General features: G+C 38.8%; 1 pseudogene; it reads left to right on the top strand.

Annotated features, from left to right (window-relative positions):
- The first annotated feature begins 3,949 nt into the window (after positions 1-3,949).
- Positions 3,950-4,887, top strand: LOC110294889 (protein SET-like; annotated as a pseudogene).
- The last annotated feature ends 18,588 nt before the right edge of the window (positions 4,888-23,475 follow it).

The raw sequence follows: 23,475 nt of genomic DNA, 5'->3' as shown, positions 1-23,475 counted from the left end.
AAGGAGCTAAAGGGAACTGCAACCCCATAGGTGGATCATTATTATGAACTAACCAGTACCCCAGAGCTCTTGTCTCTAGCTGCATTTGTATCAAAAGATGGCCTAGCAGGCCATCACTGGAAAGAGAGGCCCATTGGACTTGCCAACCTTATATGCCCCAGTACAGGGGAATGCCAGGGCCAAGGGGTGGGGGTGGGTGGGGGGGGGAATGGGGGGGGAGAGTGTATTGGGGACTTTTTGGATAGCATTGGAAATGTAATTGAGGAAATTACCTAATTAAAAAAAAAAAAGAAGAAGAAGAATGGTTAGGTAAAAATTAGTTCTGAGCCGGGCAGTGGTGGTACACGCCTTTAATCCCAGCACTTGGGAGGCAGAGGCAGGCAGATTTCTGAGTTCGAGGCCAGCCTGGTCTGCAAAGTGTGTTCCAGGACAGCCAGGGCTACACAGAGAAACCCTGTCTCAAAAAAAAATTAGTTCTGATTACTATAATGTGGAAATAACATAAAATTAATCAGGAGTCATTAATAATCTCCCATCTTAATTCACCATGTCACCAAGTTTATCTTCTACATACATAAAACAAAAGACCTTGCTTCTGAAAGAATTTACTTGGCTGTTGGTCTCCTTTCATCTATAGTGACAGGTGTTAAGTTGTCTCCCTCTATTATAATACAGTTAGTAAATACAATACAAATATTTATCTAACAGTATTTCTTTATCCAGACTCTCTTAAACTGCAACCAAAAACTGTAAATGTTCCTTATGACTGACCAATACAGGGTCTACTACCCTATGTCTACCATTAAGCTTTGCCAGAGAACTAGGGTCTAATTCCCAGCACCCACATGGCCTCCCCTCCCCCTCCCACTCCCCTCCCTCTCCTCTCCTCCCTCTCCCTCTCCTCCCTCTCCTCTCCCCCACCATCTATCTATCTCTCTCTCTCTCTCTCTCTCTCTCTCTCTCTCTCTCTCTCTCTCTCTCTCTCTCTCTCTTCTCTCACACACACACACACACACACACACACACACACACACATTCCCAATTGATCCCACACCCTCTGGCCTCTGGTATCACTGCATCCAGATGGTACACAGACATAATACAGGCAAAACATCCATACTCATAAAACTGAAGAGAAAAAAAGAATATCCTGTGTTTATAATATCAGAATTGAAGAAACAAAAAACAGGCATATCTCAGGGGCTACTAGGACAACTAGCCTAGGCTACATGACGAGTTTCATCAAATAGATGATTGTGCCTAAGGACACACACACAGTGGTGAGGACTCCACTGTCAGGAAAAGCAGGGAGGTTGTGGTGAGGATTCAGTGTAAGTGATGGCAAGCCCTGTCAAGTGATTGGACACCCATACTGTGGGGAAAACAAACAAGCAAACAAACACCTCTTCCAAAGATTGTGTTGGATCCCCAAAGGCAGGATGTGGCAAGGGATGAATGTTAACAAGATTTAAACAGGAACACACTGACAGCTATTTGATGAACTTAGACTGCCAACGCAACTGTTTGGTTAAGTAAAAAGCAGAGTATGAACATAAATGAGCAAGTCTACTTTTAGAGATGGAAATAACGGGATGGCTATAAGTGCTGATGTTACAGCTAGACTCATGCTGGCACCTGGGAGTGAAGTTGACTATCAACAGAAACATCTTATCAGGCAAATCCCTGCATGGGGCAGATGGCCCACATATACTAAACTCTTGCAGGAAGAGTAGCCCCTGAAATAGGAGTAAGAGAGGGGAGAGAGCTCTTCGGGAAACAGAAAGAAAGAGGAGGAGTTTAGTGACTGTGACAAGATCTCAGAAGGAATGTGGGGTGGGGATGAACCTTATATCAGTATTAGTGACTGATTCTCCCCCTTTTGCCTTAAGGTCTGATATGACTTGGTATAACATTTACTGATCCATCCTGTCTGTATTTATACATTGGTAATTTATTCATCATTAAAATTTTAATTTGTGGATTAAAATACAATTTATGTTGATTATAAAGTATTGATATCCTTAAGCCTCTGGACCTGATACAGTCATTTTGTTGTGCTAAATAACACATGATATTACTGAGGAAACCCAGCTGCACAGCAATTCATGCACAATAGATGGGCACTGGGAAATGAGCAAGTTCTACACACAGTGACTGTGGTGCCCTCTGGTAGCCAAGAAACTTTTCCTTCATATTTTTATTGTGCTAATATCACTGATTGGACATTTGTAAACACTCTTCCACGCTGATATGATGGTTCATATTGTCTGGAATGATTCTTTAGATCTTGAGAAACTGGTGTTAACACAGCAGGAAAATTGTAGTAATATAGAGTGCTGCATTACTGCCAATGTATAAGAGGGGGCAGTCCTCAGATGTCCTATGGGGAAAGTGACACTTCATGTCTCAGGCTATTTCATAGAGAAAAGAAATAAGCCTGGAACCCTGAACTATTCTTACAGCTCAACTATCTGCTGTTAAATGTTCAGAATGTGTTTTAATGGAAACAAAATTTACATAGACAAGCAGGACATCTTACATGGCAAAACTATGAGAACATTCTTGCTCTGTATGTTTTAAATACTCTCAAAGGAAATGATAGTAAAGATTACGCCCCCAAATCTTAACAGGGCTAACATTAGTAGGGTAATATCAGTGAGCTCATTAGTCCCAATGTTATGAGCTTGGTTGACCTTCAGAGCTAATGGTCGCAAAATTCTATTAAGCCACAAAAGTCTATTAAGCCAAAAAAAGGGACATAGCCCTCCTCTCTAAAGCCACAGTTGAGGACAGGGCACATTTAGTCAATACTCTGCCAAGGGACGTTTCCATCACTGTCTGTGGCATCTATACCCAGAATCTAAGGCTCAGGATAAGCCAATAGCTCCAGTCCTATCCATTTCCAATAAGAAGTGAGTTTCTTGTGGGGAAGAAGATCACACAGAGAAAGAGATGAGGAAAGAATGGTGAGGAAGGAGAGAGGGAGAAGGGAGAGCTGCTTGCTTTTCCACTTTCTTAAAGCATTTCAGAATGCCTTTCTATGTGTGTAATCAATGAACACACCTAACAGTTATCTTGACTTTTTAGTGTGAGCATCTACTGCTTATGAGCACTCTTGAAGACCCTAAGAAGTTGAAAGAAAAATAAAACATAAACAATTGTTCCAGCCATGATTTACCTTCACAAAGAACAGAGATCGTCTGACATTCAAACAATGAGTGGCACACAGAGACCAAGCAAGGAAGGATCAGTAGGGGGAGGAGATGCAAGGGATGCGTTCCATGCTGAAGCTGAGTGCTACTGATGTACATAGGCTTTCATGAGAAGGTATTAGTTTACTCATGTTCATTCACAAATACAATTTCCAAGCCAGATTTCTCTTATTTTCTTCATCATTCAGTCAGATATCCACCTTTCATGAGGATTACTTTCATCTGCTACTTAGAGACAAATGAAAATTAGATTATTGGGATGTATTAAATTGTGCTATGGGAGTTGATGTTCTGGTCATGGTGTTGTTCCTTTGCTGGTCAACAGGGGTTTCTGTGTGTCTTAAGTATCTAGGCAACCCCATGTCTTCTTCACCTTCATCTTGAGGTCGTAATGTAGTAGTGTACTGAGGAAAGCCACTCTGGGGACTGGCCCATTTGCAAGCAAATGCTTTTCAACCACAGGCATCGTAGCTGATCACAGTTCATTGCTTCAGACTTCCTCACACATGACTTAGATAGCTGAAAGAGGAGTGGAATTTAAAAAAAAAAAAAAAGGCTTTGAGGCAAGAACCATAATTATTTGGTAAACAGTTCTGAGTACCAAGGTCTTACACTGCTTCCCATCAAAAAAAGAACTGGAGGAGATAAGAAAAATACAGTTCAGAGTTCCTGTAAGTTTCTTCCTGTTGTGAACATCAGGGCTCTGGGCTCTGTCTCCCTGCCACCTCCCTCGAGCCATGGCCCCAAAGTGGCAATCTGCGATCCTGCCTCAGCCCAAGAAACCCAGACAGACTGCTGCCCCGAAGCTGGAGGACAAGTCGGCCTCTCCCCACCTGCCAAAGGGAGAAAAAGAACAGCAAGAAGCAATTAAACATATTGATGAAGTACAAAATGAAATAGACAGACTTAATGAGCAAGCCAGTGAGGAAATTTTGAAAGTAGAACAAAAATATAACAAACTCCGCCATTTTTTTCAGAAGAGGTCAGAATTGATCGCCAAAATTCCAAATTTTGGGGTAACAACATTTGTCAACCATCCACAAGTGTCTGCACTGCTTGGGGAGGAGGACGAGGAGGCTCTGCATTATTTGCCCAGAGTTGAAGTGACAGAATTTGAAGACATTAAATCAGGTTACGGAATAGATTTTTATTTTGATGAAAATCCATACGTTGAAAATAAAGTTCTCTCCAACGAATTTCATCTGAAGGAGAGTGGTGACCCTTCTTCAAAGTCCACCGAAATCAAATGGAAATCTGGAAAGGACTTGACAAAATACTCAAGTCAAACGCAGAATAAGGCCAGCAGGAAAAGGCAGTGCGAAGAGCCAGAGAGCTTCTTTACCTGGTTTACTGACCATTCTGACGCAGGTGCTGACGAGTTAGGAAAGGTGACATTTGGCCAAATCCCTTGCAGTACTATTTGGTTCCCGATATTGATGATAAAGAGGGAGAGGCAGAAGATGATGATGACGACGACGACGACGAGGAGGGGTTGGAAGATATTGATGAAGAAGGAGATGAGGATGAAGGTGAAGAAGATGACGATGAGAATGAAGGGGCAGAAGGAGATGAGGATGAAGGTGAAGAAGCTCACGATGAGGATGAAGTCGAGGATGCCTGGCACAGAAGATTGATAGATTCCAACCCTCTTTTTTATTTTCCTTTTCTTTTTTAATTTTCTCCAGTCCCTGGGAGCAAGTTGCAGTCTTTTCCTCCTCTGTGATCAGTAGCCCTGTTTTGAGGTCTCAACATCATTGTTCTCAATTAATTTGGGGGAAAATATCTTGAGCAAAATAAAACAGGAAAAGAATCTCCGTTTCTGTTCTAAATTCATTTTTTATCCTTTCTTGTCTCAAATTTGTAGATTCAACACCACCACCATGCTCTGTGGGAAAAAAGAAAAGCTCCCCATTTCCCTTGGCTCTGCTGGAGGGCGGTAGACCCCTGTGTAGTAGTTTATAGAATTCTAGCTTTTTTTTCTTTTCTCTGTATATTGGGCTCAGCGATTGCACTGTGTCTCTATGTGAATACAGACAGTTCGCATTTTCCAACATGTATCTGTCTACTTTCTCTTGTTTAATAAGAAGAAAAGAAAAAAGAAAAAAGGGGGGTTTAGACGGTGAGCAAGGGTGGGTTTGAGATGTCGGGGGTGGACATCTGACAACATGGCTCCTCTTTTGGCATGTTTAATTATGTGGCTTAACAGACATCCTTGCAATTTAAGGTGACACTTAAAATAAAATTCTCTCCTGATAATGACATAAGCCCTGACACTCAATTGGAGAATCAGCAGAACCTGTACGGTTTTATTTGGAGTTAACATTCTCTGTTGTAATTTTATTTTTAATTTTTTCTTTTTTCTTTTCTTTTTCTTTTTCAGTTTTCACTGGAAGAAAAACGATGCTCATTTTAAATGCTGAAGTGTACAAGTTGCTTGTTACAATAAAATCAATGTGTACACACACACACAGAAAAATACAGTTCATTTCTTAACAACTTAATATTAACAGTTTGTGTCTTCAAATGCTTTTAAAAATCAATCCGGGCATGTCATTAAAAGAACAAAACAACATTATTTTAACAATAGATATTCCATATCAAAAAGATAGAGGATAAACATGTATTTATATTGACTTATATGCTAAAAGCATTTTGGCGCTAAACACTAGTTTCTATAAAACATAAGCAAAGTTAAACACAAAAGGAGATAATAAAAATTATAGGGTAGACAAATCTTCATCCTATTCTGAATACTCCACTTTTCTCTCATCGTCATCCTGACATACATTAACCTAAAAGACCAAGTGCCAAGAAAACAGAACAGACCGTAAGGCATCCACTCAGAGGCAGCCAGTGGCCAAGAAACATCACAAAGACTCACTCTCAGTAAAAATTATGTTATTACCTGAAAAGAATATTCAAGAAATGTATTTTTCTCTATGTTCAGTGAGCAGGAAGTGTTCATAATTGAAATTTTATTGAGATGAGCCCAGGAGAAACATTAAGCATCATAAATGCAATTAATTCATTATAAAATTGAAACCAACAACTAAAAGAAATTGACATCCTATTTTATATTTCAGTGGAAGTTGAATGTTAGCCACTAAATGCGGCTTAATTTGAAAACACTTTACTGGTCATACTAAATTATGGATTTATAGGTTTGCCTTTTAGTTAACAATTGAACTATGAAGAACAACAAAGCAGATACACATTCCACTAGACTCTCCTAGTCCCTCATTAGTTGCTAAATAAATGGACATTCCATTCAGAAGAGGTTAAAGGGCTATCTATAAGGCCAACCTTTGAGTGTAGGTTTGGAGACTCACTGAGCAAAACCATGTCCTCACCTCTGTAGTAATTGTGATATAGGGCTCTTGAGACAACTTGTATTCCGAAATACAAAAGCATACTTCCTTAACGAATAGCAAGTGACAACCTTTTGGATATTTTGGGGAAAACACAAATGCATCTTTCTGAGGTCCCCTTAGCTTGAACTTCTGCCTTGACAGTATCATTTCCCCCCAAGGCCTAGAGATGCAGCTCAGTCCTAGGAGCTTGCTTCATTCCTTGCCATTCTGGGTTTGACCCACACCACACACACACACACACACACACACACCCTTCAACACACACACATACACGTCCTTCAACACACACCATTCAAGACACATATACACACATACACAAACATAAACCCTTCAATGCATACATCTCGTTTAGCACACATATCCTCTACATACATACATACACACACACACAGAGAGAGAGAGAGAGAGAGAGAGAGAGAGAGAGAGAGAGAGAGAGAGAGAGAGAGAGAGAGAGAGAGAGGAAATAAAATCTATGAAACCAGCTCCCAGGACCTGGTCATGTAATAGACATTGTGTCCAGATGTGTGCAGTAGAAACCGATCTCCCAGACAAATAGAAACAGAGATGTGGCCTGCTATGGGGCTTCCTGTCAGGACGCATGGTTTCGTATGTTCTCATCTATGGCTCACAATGATTATCCTTACCCTCAAACATGTGGATTCTTTTTAGAAGGTAATTTAATCCAAGAGATAATGGCAGTCACTCAACACATTCTATTGCTTTTTAAATAAACTCCACGAGGCATAAAATGAGCCTCTAAATATTTAGGAAAGGCACTCACCCCACTATCAAATCCTGGGCAATGTGTGTGAAAAGTATTAAAAAAGAAAGCATTGCCTAATTCTGTCACATTAAGGCCCTTAATAGCCGTTCTCTTCTGCTCTGTGAATGAGCTTAGTCTCATTCTTAAGAGCTGTGATACATGATCTTTATGCTGGGTAGAAACACAGAGGCCCAGAAAGAGAAAATAACCACACCCCTGAGGAGCAGCTTTAACTCCTACATTGGACATCTCCTTAAGTCCCTAACTCAACTTTAAAGAGTTACACAGACTAGACCTTTGTCCTGTAGTATCTCTCATGAGTAAGAAGTGTGTGGGAACACAGTTCAAGAATAAAGTCATGAGAAGAGATTTCTGAGTGCTGGTGAGAAAACTCCAAGAAAAAGACAAGAGTCTTGTGACCTCAGTTTCTTAAAAACAAACAAACAAAACAGAATTGTTCTTGTGTGTTTTTGTGCCACTTTCAGGTACGGTGGAGAGGAGTGAGTTTATTTTAGATTATCCACACAAATGGCTAGTGTTACCTGTGTATATGTCTCTATGGGGAAAAAAAATGGTTTTGCCCAGTGCAACTTGTTCTTGTGATTATATAGGGCTTGAACTCATGAGAACTTTACTCCTGTGGCCTTTCTTAAAACCCGCACGGTATAAATTGTTTGATGCTCTGAGTAAAGTTGGCTGTGGCGTGGAATATGTAATCTGTCTCATTTTTAGGCTCCATTCTATCTGGTCTGAAAATGAGCTTGGTTCCTCTGAGTAAAGCCCATGTGACCAAGCCTTAACTTTAGTTAGGAAAGGATGGCTGAAGGCCAGAAGTTCTTCTTCACTGGGTCCATTTGGTTAATAAATATATATGGCTGCCCAAGGAACTCCTACACAGCCATAATCTCCTTGCAATTTTATCTGCATGTTAAAGGATACACTTGCTACTTTCATTACATTTGAAAGTTTAAATCAATAACTGGAATGAACCATAAAAGAGGCAAAGGGGAGCCACCCTCTCATTTGCAGAAAGCTTAGGAGCTCTTAACCATCATGATGTTTCTCCCCATTTATATCCTGTCCCATCATTTCTCTTATTCTCTCTATCTCTGACCTCTGGCCACAAAGGTAGAGTAGTTACTCTTTTTCCTCCTTAACTCATGGCCAACAGCAAAAGTCTCCTTCAATGATCAAGACAGACATATCTATATATGATAGATAAATAAGATAGATTTTTGGTAGATATGATTAAGAAATTTCCTTTCAACATGGTTTTCCAAATCATTATTAAACCAGTTGAACAAGCCAATAAAGACAGTCATGAGACCAGCTTTAGTCTCTGTTAAACAGTTTTCTTCATTATTTGTGTTTATATGTATATGTGAGCTATGGGTAAAGAAATAGAAATGAGGAAGAAAGGGGTTTTAGCTTAATTGCAGGACTGTAATTCTCACTGTTGTTTAGAGTTGAATGGAGACTTGCAGTCTCCATAATTACACTAAACAGACATATATCAGATCCTCTATCTCTCAAGCTTAGAAGTTACTGATGAAAGAAAATACCCTACTGGATTCATTGTCTGAAAATATTAATACAAAATATATAACATATTATCACAATTAGCATAGGCTAAGTACTTGAATACTTTTACCCAATATTTAAAAATTATAATTTTTCTTGTTAATAGACTGAAAATGCCTTTGGTGGCTTCTGTTGAGAAAAAAAATGCATTTTTTCCTTCTGTGCATATTTAATTTGAATCAAGAGTCTCAAATGTGTCCCCACCTCCAACACATGCCCCACTCCACATACTATATATGGTATTTTATTTTGGATAAGATGCATTTAGACATAAAATAGAAAGGTAATATGTCAGAAAATAAACATTTATCCATAAGGCATGAAAAAGAGAACTGCAATGCATATACATTTCTCTAAGAATACAGAAGCTCCGCCAAACATCTAGATGCTGCCATGGATGTATCTGTACCTGTAATATCTGCTGACAAAGGCATCTCTCCTTCTCCCTCTAGAGATCACAATGACTATCAGGTTGAACCAAGAACTGTAAGGCTGGGAAATTGATTTCTCTGAATTGATTCCAGTTCTACAAGAGGTGGTTTCTACTCCATGGCTAGTAGAGTTTGAATGGTCTTTTTAATTCATTTCTGGCAAATCAGTGGGCCCATGAACACTTCCATATTTTACCAACTTCCTTATTATGACAAAACTGTATTTAATAAGCTACTACCTTTTAAACTTTAAAGAAATGTTTAAAGGAACACTCAAACAAATTTATGAAAATAATTACTACTTTCCTGCCAAGCACAAAGAACTACTGCTCTCCAGGAAGATAAGACCTTAATCTCAAAAGTGATATAGATTTTCTGAAAAAAAAAATGCTAGTATCCACTCTAAGCGAAAATCCTTTACTTGTATGACTCTAGTGTTTTATTACCTACCTGAAATGTGTTTTTCACTTTCTTCCATCTAGTTTCTGAAAATTCAATTGATTTTACCTCAAATCACTGCTGTCTTGAGCACTGCAGGAATCAGAATTTGCCAGCAACTAAGCTATTGATTAGCTTAAATTGGAGCATCCTTCACTGTGTTCCAGAACTACCTCTGACATGAGTGTAATTATCTACAATTAATGTTTTATCATTAAGTGTAATTAGAAGATTTCGAAACTAAAATGACATATACAGGTGATATTCTGTTATTCCGCCCAGCTCTCCAATTCCATTGCTATTTTAAATATAATATAATCAGAAGACAACTCAATCCCTGGACACATAATTACTGAGGACTTGGGTATTCAGCTAGGTCTGTCTGTGACTCCATAAATAAGTGAGGTCACCATCCATGCCTTAGATTACTTATGATCTCCCAAAGAGGATTAACTGGGAAGGACAGTATGACAATCAAGTGCAATATGATAAAAAAAATATATATTTGAAAGCATATAAATAACCTGATGTCCATTCTTAAATTCTAGCAGTGGAAAAGACAAAGGGTGATTTAAAGGACCCCAAAAGGTAGATTTCTTAGAATCACTCTTTTGAGCATAGTATTTAAATAAATACTCGAGGAAACCTTGTAAGATTGAGATCATTTGATTGACATGTGAGAAAACTTGCTTGTCACAAGAGGACACTAAGACTCAGAGCATAGATTAGTTAGGGAAGCAGAAAACCGGCCTGAGTAGGACCACAGGCCTCTTCCGGCCGGACCAGCACCCGGGTAGCTAGAGTGCAGGGTCGGCTGACACCCGCCAGCTACCCACGACCCCCGCCACAGGATTTTGAGACTGCTGGTGAGTGGAACACAGCTTCTGCTCCAGTCCAATCACACGGGACCTGAGACTGCTTTGGTTGGGGAGGCAGAAATCCGCCCTGAGTAGGGCCACAAGCCTCTCCGGTCAGAAAAGCGCCGGGGTAGCTAGGGCGCAGGGTCGGCTGACACTCGCCAGCTACCCACAACACCCGCCACAGGATCTTAAGACTTCTGGTGAGTGGAACACAGCTTCTGCTCCAATCCAATTGCTTGCGGGACCTGAGACTGCATTAGTTAGGAAAGCAGAAAAGCAGCCTGAGTAGGACCACAGGCCTCTTCCGGCCGGACCAGCACCGGGGTAGCTACAGCACAGGGTCAGCTGACACCCGCCAGCTACCCACAACCCCCGCCACAGGATTTTGAGACAACTGGTAAGTGGAACACAGCTTCTGCTCCAATCTTTAAACAGTGACAATGACAACAACTAACCCCAGAGATTACCAGATGGCGAAAGGTAAACATAATAATCTTACTAAAAGAAACCAAGACCACTCACCATCATCAGAACCCAGCACTCCCACTTCGCCCAGTCCAGGGCACCCCAACACACCGGAAAAGCTAGACACGGATCTAAAAGCATATCTCCTGATGATGGTAGAGGACTTCAAGAAGGACTTTAATAACACACTTAAAGAAATACAAAGGAACACTGGTAAACAGGTAGAAGACAATAAAGAGGAAGCACAAAAATCCCTTAAAGAATTGCAGGAGAACACTGCTAAAGAGTTACAAATCCTTAAAGAAAAACAGGATAACCTAATCAAACAGGTAGAAGTCCTTAATGAAAAACAGGAAAACACATCCAAACAGATGATGGAAATGAACAAAACCATACTAGACCTAAAAAGGGAAGTAGACACAATAAAGAAAACCCAAAATAAGGCAACACTGGAGATAGAAACCCTAGGAAAGAAATCTGGAACCATAGATACCAGCATCAGCAACAGAATACAAGAGATGGAAGAGAGAATCTCAGGTGCAGAAGATTCCATAGAGAACATCTGCACAACAATCAAGGAAAATGTAAAATGCAAAAAGATCCTAACTCAAAACATCCAAGAAATACAGGACACAATGAGAAGACCAAACCAACGGATAATAGGAGTCGATGAGAATGAAGATTTTCAACTCAAAGGACCAGCAAACATCTTCAACAAAATTATAGAAGAAAACTTCCCAAATCTAAAGAAAGAGATGCCCATGAACATACAAGAAGCCTACAGAACTCCAAATAGACTGGACCAGAAAAGAAATACCTCCCGACACATAATAATCAGAACAACAAATGCTCTAAATAAAGATAGAATACTAAAAGCAGTAAGAGAAAAAGGCCAAGTAACATATGAAGGCAAGCCTATCAGAATTACACCAGATTTTTCACCAGAGACTATGAAAGCCAGAAGATCCTGGACGGATGTTATACAGACACTAAAAGAACACAAATTCCAGCCCAGGCTACTATACCCAGCCAAACTCTCAATTAACATAGATGGAGAAACCAAAGTATTCCACGACAAAACCAAATTCACACATTATCTCTCCACGAATCCAGCCCTTCAAAGGATAATAACAGAAAAAAAACAATACAAGGACAGGAACCACGCCCTAGAAACTACAAGAAGGTAATCCCTCAACAAACCTAAAAGAAGACAGCCACAAGAACAGAATGCCAACTTTAACAACAAAAATAACAGGAAAAAACAATTACTTTTCCTTAATATCTCTTAATATCAATGGACTCAACTCCCCGATAAAAAGACATAGACTAACAAGCTGGCTACACAAACAAGACCCAACATTTTGCTGCTTACAGGAAACTCATCTCAGAGAAAAAGATAGACACTACCTCAGAATGAAAGGCTGGAAAACAATTTCCCAAGCAAATGGTATAAAGAAACAAGCTGGAGTAGCCATTCTAATATCTGATAAGATTGACTTCCAACCCAAAGTCATTAAAAAAGACAGGGAGGGACACTTCATACTCATCAAAGGTAAAATCCTCCAAGAGGAACTATCAATCCTGAATATCTATGCTCCAAATACAAAGGCAGCCACATTCATTAAAGAAACTTTAGTAAATCTCAAAGCACACATTGCACCTCATACAATAATAGTGGGAGACTTCAACACACCACTTTCACCAATGGACAGATCGTGGAAACAGAAACTAAACAGGGACACAGTGAAACTAACAGAAATTATGAATCAAATGGATCTGGCAGATATCTACAGAACATTCTATCCTAAAACAAAAGGATATACCTTCTTCTCAGCACCTCATGGTACATTCTCCAAAATTGACCACATAATTGGTCACAAAACAGGCCTCAACAGATACAAAAATATTGAAATTGTCCCATGCATCCTATCAGATCACCATGGACTAAGGCTGATCTTCAATAACAAAATAAATAATAGAAAGCCAACCTTCACGTGGAAACTGAACAACACTCTTCTCAATGATACCTTGGTCAAGGAAGGAATAAAGAAAGAAATTAAGGACTTTTTAGAGTTCAATGAAAATGAAGCCACAACATACCCAAACTTATGGGACGCAATGAAAGCATTTCTAAGAGGAAAACTCATAGCTCTGAGTGCCTCCAAAAGGAAACTAGAGAGAGCACACATTAGCAGCTTGACAACACACCTAAAAGCACTAGAACAAAAGGAAGCAAATTCACCCAAGAGGAGTAGACGGCAGGAAATAATCAAACTCAGGGGTGAAATCAACCAAGTGGAAACAAGAAAAACTATTCAAAGAATCAACCAATCAAGGAGCTGGTTCTTTGAGAAAATCAACAAGATAGATAAACCCTTAGCCAGACTCACTAGAGGGCACAGGGAAAGCATCCTAATTAACAAAATCAGAAATGAAAAAGGAGACATAACAACAGATCCTGAAGACATCCAAAACACCATCAGATCCTTCTACCAAAGGCTATACTCAACAAAACTGGAGAACCTGGATGAAATGGAGAAGTTCCTAGACAGATACCAGGTACCAAAGTTGAATCAAGATCAGGTTAATGATCTAAACAGCCCTATATCCCCCAAAGAAATAGAAGCAGTCATTAATAGTCTCCCAACTAAAAAAAGCCCAGGACCAGATGGGTTTAGTGCAGAGTTCTATCAGACCTTCAAAGAAGATCTAATCCCAGTTCTTCACAAACTATTCCACAAAATAGAAACAGAAGGTACTCTACCCAACTCATTCTATGAAGCCACAATTACTCTGATACCTAAACCACAAAAAGACCCAACAAAGATAGAAAACTTCAGACCAATATCCCTTATGAATATTGATGCAAAAATCCTCAATAAAGTTCTTGCTAACCGAATCCAAGAACACATCAAAACAATCATCCATCCTGACCAAGTAGGTTTCATCCCAGGGATGCAGGGATGGTTCAATATACGGAAATCCATCAACGTAATCCACTATATAAACAAACTCAAAGACAAAAACCACATGGTCATCTCTTTAGATGCGGAAAAAGCATTTGACAAGATACAACACCCTTCATGATAAAAGTCTTGGAAAGATCAGGAATTCAAGGCCCATACCTAAACATGATAAAAGCAATCTACAGCAAACCAGTAGCCAACATCAAAGTAAATGGTGAGAAGCTTGAAGCAATCCCTCTAAAATCAGGGACTAGACAAGGCTGTCCACTTTCTCCATACCTATTCAACATTGTACTTGAAGTCCTAGCCAGAGCAATTCGACAACAAAAGGAGATCAAAGGGATACAAATTGGAAAAGATGAAGTCAAAATATCACTTTTTGCAGATGATATGATAGTATATATAAGTGACCCTAAAAATTCCACCAGAGAACTCCTAAGCCTGATAAACAGCTTCGGTGAAGTAGCTGGATATAAAATTAACTCAAACAAATCAATGGCCTTTCTCTACACAAAGAATAAACAGGCTGAGAAAGAAATTAGGGAAACAACACCCTTCTCAATAGTCACAAATAATATAAACTATCTTGGCGTGACTCTAACTAAGGAAGTGAAAGATCTGTATAATAAAAACTTCAAGTCTCTGAAGAAAGAAATTATAGAAGATCTCAGAAGATGGAAAGATCTCCCATGCTCATGGATTGGCAGGATCAACATTGTAAAAATGGCTATCTTGCCAAAAGCAATCTACAGATTCAATGCAATCCCCATCAAAATTCCAACTCAATTCTTCAACGAATTAGAAAGTGCAATCTGCAAATTCATCTGGAATAACAAAAAACCTAGGATAGCAAAAACTCTTCTCAAGGATAAAAGAACCTCTGGTGGAATCACCATGCCGGACCTAAAGCTTTACTACAGAGCAATTGTGATAAAAACTGCATGGTACTGGTATAATGACAGACAAATAGACCAATGGAATAGAATTGAAGAACCAGAAATGAACCCACACACCTACTGTCACTTGATCTTCAACAAGGGAGCTAAAAACATCCAGTGGAAGAAAGACAGCATTTTCAACAAATGGTGCTGGCACAACTGGTTGTTAACATGTAGAAGAATGCGAATCGATCCATTCCTATCTCCTTGTACTAAGGTCAAGTCTAAGTGGATCAAGGAACTTCACATAAAACCAGAGACACTGAAACTTATAGAGGAGAAAGTGGGGAAAAGCCTTGAAGATATGGGCACAGGGGAAAAATTCCTGAATAGAACAGTAATGGCTTGTGCTGTAAGATCGAGAATTGACAAGTGGGACCTCATGAAACTACAAAGCTTCTGCAAGGCTAAAGACACCATCAATAAGACAAAAAAAACCACCAACAGATTGGGAAAGGATCTTCACCTATCCTAAATCAGATAAGGGACTAATATCCAATATATATAAAGAACTCAAGAAGGTGGACTCCAGAAAGTCAAATAACCCCATTAAAAAATGGGGCTCAGAACTGTACAAAGAATTCTCACCTGAGGAATACCGAATGGCAGAGAAGCACCTGAAAAAATGTTCAACATCCTTAATCATCAGGGAAATGCAAATCAAAACAACCCTGAGATTCCACCTCACACCAGTCAGAATGGCTAAGATCAAAAATTCAGGTGACAGCAGATGCTGGCGAGGATGTGGAGAAAGAGGAACACTCCTCCATTGTTGGTGGGATTGCAAGCTTGTACAACCACTCTGGAAATCAGTTTGGCGGTTCCTCAGAAAATTGGACATAGTACTACCGGAGGATCCAGCAATACCTCTCCTGGGCATATATCCAGAAGATGTCCCAACCGGTAAAAAGGACACATGCTCCACTATGTTCATAGCAGCCCTATTTATAATAGCCAGAAGCTGGAAAGAACCCAGATGTCCCTCAACAGAGGAATGGATACAGAAATTATGGTACATTTACACAATGGAGTACTCCTCAGCTATTAAAAAGAATGAATTTATGAAATTCCTAGCCAAATGGATGGACCTGGAGGGCATCATCTTGAGTGAAGTAACACAATGACAAAAGAACTCACACAATATGTATTCACTGATAAGTGGATATTAGCCCAAAACTTAGGATACCCAAGATATGAGATACAATTTGCTAAAGGCATGAAACTCACGAAGAATGAAGACCAAAGTGTGGACACTGTGCCCCTTCTTAGAATTGGGAACAAAACACCCAGGGAAGGAGTTACAGAGACAAAGTTCGTAGCTGTGATGAAAGGATGGACCATTCAGAGACTGCCGTATCCAGGGATCCATCCCATAAGCAGCTTCTAAACACTGACACCATTGCATACACTAGCAAGATTTTGCTGAAAGGACCCAAATATAGCTGTCTCTTGTGAGATGATGCCGGGGCCTAGCAAACACAGGAGTGGATGTTCACAGTCAGCTATTGGATGTATCACAGGGCTCCCAATGGAGAAGCTAGAGAAAGTACCCAAGGAGCTAAAGGGATCTGCAACCCTATTGTTGGAATAACATGATGTACTAACCAGAACCCCGGAGCTCTTGTCTCTAGCTGCATATGTATCGAAAGATGGTCTAGTCGGCTATCAATGGAAAGAGAGGCCCATTGGACTTGCAAACTTTATATGCCCCAATATAGGGGAATGCCAGGGCCAAAAGATTGGGAATGGGTGGGTAGGGAAGTGGGGGGCGCTATGGGGGACTTTTGGGATAACATTGGAAATGTAATTGAGGAAAATATGTAATAAAAATATTAAAAATTAAAAAAAAAGAAATACCATGTATTACCCAAAAAAAAAAAAAAAGTCTTACCGTTCACAGAACAAAATCCCTCTAAAATCTGCCTAGTCACCTAATAGCCACTATATATCTATAGTATTACCATAAAATGTTTCCACATTGGTTTGATAAATACCATGTACAGAACTTATACTTCCATGTACTTATTCACTAATTATTTTTCACATGCATGTGAAGAAAGAGTAACTCGTTTAAACACCAAAAGCATCATTTCAAAAACAGCACCTCTGAGACCCAAAACGTCATGTCTAACATATCTTAGTTCTTAGTAGTGCTAGGTGCCTATGAAAGTTGCTCAGGAAAAGATGCCTAAGTAAAACCTAAGACGCATTACTAAGAGAAAAATGAAATAATTAAAATAAGTAGATGCCATTGTAAATTTCCTTTTCCAACAACAAAGTAGAAAATGGGAAATGAAAGATATACTGTGCATATCAGTGGAAAAAGAGAAAATACTAATAACAAGTATCTTTTATGAACATATGTGATCTATATTTAAAATTACAAGGTATAATATATAATTTTGTAGTGTCTCTTTTTCTTTTTTTGTTTGTTTGTTTTGTTTGTTTGTTTGTTTTTTCGAGACAGGGTTTCTCTGTGTAGCCCTGGCTGTCCTGGAACTCAGTCTGTAAACCAGGCTGGCCTTGAACTCAGAAATCCACCAGCCTCTGCCTCCCCAGGGCTGGGATTAAAGGCATTCACCACCACTGCCTGGCTTGTAGTATCTCTTTTGTGTATATAAAATATACATAAAGTCTTCATTAACAGGATAACCTGTGGTTTCAGAGTGTTGTATAGTGAAAATTATTAGAAAAGAAAATGTGAGCTCTGGAGAGTCATTTCAGATGATTAAAATGAGCTATAACAGTAAAAGAAAGCTGATTTTATACATCAATGCAAAAAAAAACCCAACCAACCAACCAAACAAACAAACAAAAACAGTACAAGAATGCCAGGGGCTGAGAACAATGCGAAGAGAGGACTTTAGAGAGAGATTTGTTTCAAGCATGGTTTGGTCTTTGCATTTACTTTGCCCTCAGGCTCCTGGTCCTTTAAAGTACACTCTGTTCTTAATGTGTGTTTTTTTTCACACATTAAGTCCCCTCCAATTTCAAATTTGCACAGGTGCTTAATTAATATTCTAACATAGTTTCCAATTGATACCTTTTAGGAGTTTGAAAAGAATGTAGAGGAAACTATATTGTATTCACAAGATTGTATATTTTCTTAAATATCAAAAGGAATTACATTACAAATAAATGGACATAGTGTGATTCCCTGCTAAAGGAGTAGGAGGGATTACAATATATACTTAGATGAACACTACACAAATAAATGTTGCAAAGGGTGAGTGACTGGGAGGAAAATGTGCTGACTGTAATTCTGTACCATTAAAAAGCATCCATTGCATCAGATAACTGAGATTAAAAAATCAGGCAGGGGAAAAGTAATAAGCATATTTTGTTTTGTTGTTTTGTTTCACCCTAAGTAAGTTGTAATGAGATCCCATTTCTCATTAATATGCTTATATTATAGAAAATTCATTTTTGTACATTTGAAAAAAATCTCTAAAATTTTACCAGTACTTAATGCTTAGTGAGTTGAAAGTTAATTTTACAGAAACCCAATTATGTTGTTAAAGTCTAGAAATATATTTAAAAACCAAACATCTGTTTATTCTCCACCTCACCCCAATCCACGTGCGACCACACAATGACATTTCTTCACTTCCCACAACTCATGTGGGTAGAATATGTGTTTTATTCCTATTAAAACATGGTCAATTTATTAATTGTCTTCTCATACATACTAGCTCTCTACTACTTTATTTTTATGGAATATTAATATTTTCACATTGATGGGAATTGATAAAATCAGCTTCAACAATAATAGCAATGGTGACAACTAATACTTGAGATGTCCACAGTGCTCATGCTAAGACCTCATTGAATCTTTACAAGGATGCTACAGTCACTCTTACTACACTGACTCATTACCTAAAATTGCATGACAGTAGGTAGAAGAGACAATGCCTCAGAATGACAACAAGTAAAAGAGGTTATTTGATTTCCTTGGTTGCATTTAAATTGGCCACCATCACCTGGAGCCAAAAGGATGTTTTAGGCTACAATGCAGTAAGACAGTCTGGCCACAGGAATCTGGCAGTAGCTGGTGGTATGAAGACACTTAAGTTTTCCTAAACCTTTTTAAAAGTATGTTTTCATTTCTAAAATCACTCAGAATTTCAAAGGCTATTCTGCATGAATTTGGGCACGCGCACATTAAGATTTCAATGCCTAGATTCTAATTTGTTTGCAAACATGGGGGAAAGTGCCAAGCAACACGTTCATCTTCCTAGGCTAATGAACAAAAGACAAAGAGAATTAACAACAACAACAAAAATAAAACATTCTTTAAAAGATGATTCTCAGCCAAGGAAAGTCTAATCAACCTCCATGGTGTTTTAAAGCAGAGTGATTAGATAACGGAGACATCAGAAAAAATATATTGGAAGAAACAAGTTGAACTCAAGTAGAGATATAATTTAAGCAAATCAGCTTGGCACAATGGCAGTATCATAGCCAATAATTTCAGCAATTCAGCCCCATATGTCATTTCAAAGTTATATTGTTAATATACCATCTTTTGGTCCTATATTAGTTTCTAAATCTGATTTAAATTGTAATTTTCCATAGCTTTACAAAATATAAAGTAATTTTAATTCATTTTATGTTTAAATATAACTAAATGTATGTGTAGAGATCATCTCTTGCATACTGTGTGGAAGCATGAGCTGTCAATAAAAAGATGATGGTCTATTAGCTGAGGCAGGAGATAGGAGGTGGGACATCTGGCAGAGAGAGAAAGAGAGAGAGAGAGAGAGACAGAGACAGAGACAGAGACAGAGACAGAGACAGAGACAGAGACAGAGACAGAGACAGAGACAGAGAGAAGGATCGGGATCTTGGGAAAGAGTCAAGGGCAGGAGATTTTGCCCTGGACTCAGAGGAGATGAACCGAATGAAACTGAGGAGAGGTAACTAGCCATGTGGCACACAAAGAAACAGGTTATATATATTGCAGGCTAGTAGGGGAATGAGCCAAAGCTTTTGCCCTATTGATTTATAAATTATTTATAAAGACCTCTTATTTATAATTTTATTTATAAATAATTATAATTATATTTACACAGCTATAAACATAAGTAAATAAACTTATTTAAGTGGCTAGCGTGAGTAACCACTGTGCTCTGGGGATTTCCTGTCTAAGCATCAGACGTGCTAGGGTCACAGGTGGACCTCCATCTCCACCCTGCTTTTAAGTGGGCTTTGGAGACCTAGACTTTGCTCCTCACTTTAGAGAAGCAAGAACTTTGCCTTCTGAATCATCTCCCAGCTTTATATTTAAATAATGATTTTTAAAGTTTGAGGGTCAGGAATATAGCTTAATGAGACCCTAAATTCAATTTCTAGCCATGAAAGAAATAGAACAAAATAACCCCTGTATCTTTAGTATGCTTTTAGATATCACTAAAATTATATGTATTTCCCTACATCTAACAATATATCAAATAACATTCATGTGTATATTAATACTGACTTTAAGATATATCAAAATAACATCCAAAACCTTGGTTTGATTTTTTTTTCAAATTTTTATTTTTCATTATGGGTGCTTTGCCTTCATCTAAGTCTGAGCACCGCTTGTGTGTCTGATACCCAAGGAGGCCACAAAAGAACCCTGGATCTTCTAAGACTGGAGTTACAGATTGTTGTAAAAGGCCACGTGCAGGCCAGGAATTGAACCCGAGTCTTCTAAAGGAACAGCCAGTGCTCTTCACTGATAAGCCACCTCTCTAGTTCTGTCTGATGTTCCTTTTGAAGTTCTATGCAATTACGTTATAGTTCACAGTAGCAGAAGTATAAAATATTTGCTAGAGAAAACTCAGTAATGAGAAGATATCAAATATGGGAGGTGGTTATATTTATATTTAAAGTCTAAAAATGAATACCTTCTCTTATGTTCCCCTTTAACTTTATAAACATGGTAACAACATCCAAAATGATGTCTACATAAAGAGAAACCATGTGCTTTTGCAATTACATAGATTTGTGAGAGAGGAAGGGGCAGTACACAGGAGGGGTTGGGCAGAGGAAAGCGAGGCAGAAGGATGTAATTATAATTCTAAACAAAATTGAAAAATTATAAAAATAGACAAAATTTTGTGCTCAAATGAAAGTAATGGGTTTACATGCATCGTGTTCTCAAATGCAAGAGCAGAGACAGAAAAAATATGTAATTTATACAGGTACATGGGAGACTTAGTTTTGACAGGTTAAATACAATTCATGATAAGAAAAAAATGATAAATTGAACCAAAATTTAAAATATTTGCTCTGTGACTTGATGAAATGAGAGATCCATGCCCTCTGGGACCCCCTTGAACTATGGAATTTTCCTTTTCATAATATTTTCCTTCTCTTGATCCAATCTAATTCTTTTCTCCCTCTTATTTAGTCAGGGGTTTTATTATAATTACCATAGATCCAGTGATTGATAAGACAGACATTCATTTCTCCGAGTTCCGAGGCTGTGAGAACAGAATCTTCAGGCCAGTGTGTTTGAATTACTGGTAAGGATCCACTTTCTGGTCTGCATAGGACAGAGTATCTTCACATACTATAGTGCCTCCCAGAGCTGAGGACGGACAACAGCGAGCAGAACTCCACATGAGAGGCTGGGAGACAAACATTCAAGTTGTGTGGTGCCCTCAGCCAAGAGCCACTGAGAGCTAACATTGAGAGTCAACCTTGAGGTAAAATATCATGTTACTCTGAGCAGTGGACCAGTCTCCTTAATCCATAGGCCTCCCACAGGAAGACTAATGGCAGCTCATGAGAGCTAACATGAAATAACCTTAGTGAGTGTCACACGGCTCTGATCAGCCAGCCAATCTTTTTAAGACATGGGGCTCTCACGGGAGAATCGATGACATTTCAACCTATCGCAAAAATACAGAATCCAAACTTCTAAACAGGTGAGGTGTACTTAAAAACATGCTTGAGCTGATTGTGATGGTACACGCTGGTAGAATTTGCTAAAAGAAACAAAAACAGGCAGATAGGTTCCTTGTGAATTCAAGGCTCTACAGAGCAAATCCCAATCAGCCTGGGCTACATAGAGAAACCCTGCCCCAATAAATATCTATCACTGTAGGGGAGGATTTTTGGATACCATACAGTCTTATTTATCAACATGATAATGGTTATATGTTCAATGGTAGTGATGATATGGCACATCCTCTTTGAGAGAGGTCAAAATGGGGCAGACCAAGATGAAAATGGGCAGCTAGATTGAATCAGTCTATAAGTCTTATAATGACTTTAAACGGTTGTACAAAAGTTATGTTATGTTGGGAGAGAGGCTTTGTGTTTGTGTCAACAGAGGTGGAGAAAACGCTTTGGATTCCACCCAAGATAATAAAGATCAGGTTTGATAGTGGGAGGTCTCCTGAATACCTTGGCTATAGACAGAAGGGGGAAATTTTAAAGGACAAAATGGATAATGTATAATGCTAACCCTTGATTGAGACAACTCTGAAACTGACTGGGATATGTCTCCAGCCAGAACTTCAGCTATACAATTTTACAACATACTTGTTGATTCCAGAGTACAGACTCATTATGCCATCCTTTCAAATGGCATAGGTAAAAATTAATATTGCAATTTTGGATATAATGGAAACTAGCTGAAGAAAGACAGATGTCTTTCACTTGCTCAAAGAACAAAAATTTGTTAACTGGGCTGTGCACCTTGCACACTCTATACATTGTTGATACAGAACTAAATATTACTGGTGAGAACTCATGTGTTCACATAAAATGACAACCAAGGAAGCAGCCCTAACAGGAGCCATCCTCAGGGGTGCTGGGAAGCCTACTCCTGCCTCAGACTGCTTTGATGCTGTTTCCTCTGAGGAGACTGGCTTCCAGAACAGCTTGATGGAGGCTGTGGACCCCATACTCACCCTGATTCATTCAGAATGATCCAGCCAAAACTTCAATTAAGCCCTGCACTTCCCTATGACACAGACACTGGACAACAAATGCTACAGCTAACTCTCCCAGGACTTGGCCAGTATCCCAATTTTCTTAGGAACCCCAAAATATGTCATTTTAAACACCAGGAAGCAATTTCAGGAAGCAATTTCAAGAAGCAATTTCATTCCATTCCCTTAAAATGAGATTGATGGTTTTGGTCATTTTATGAATTATGGATGATCATCTGACCCACAGTATACATCAAATATCCATTCTTGCTTTGAAATTCTGTGTTAACCACATTCTTTTAACTAGTCCAGCTTTTCTCAGAATGCCTCTCTCTGACTCAGATTTGTGCTTGGTGTGTCTGATAAAAGTGAACTGCCTTGAGGAATAATTTCTTAACAATATAGAGAAGAAAATAACCAAAAGTGCTCAAGTTCAGACACACGTAAATAACATTTGCACTTTCTTTGTCTAGTCGAAAAAAAAAAAAACCCAAAACTTTTTTGAGATTCTTACTGAAATCT

The sequence above is a fragment of the Mus caroli genome, unplaced genomic scaffold (genome assembly GCF_978045245.1).
Source record: "Mus caroli unplaced genomic scaffold, Mus_caroli_1 scaffold_4, whole genome shotgun sequence".
NCBI lineage: Eukaryota > Metazoa > Chordata > Mammalia > Rodentia > Muridae > Mus > Mus caroli.
The sequence above is the reverse complement of the archived record's forward strand: the minus strand, read 5'-3'. Positions and strand labels throughout refer to the sequence as shown.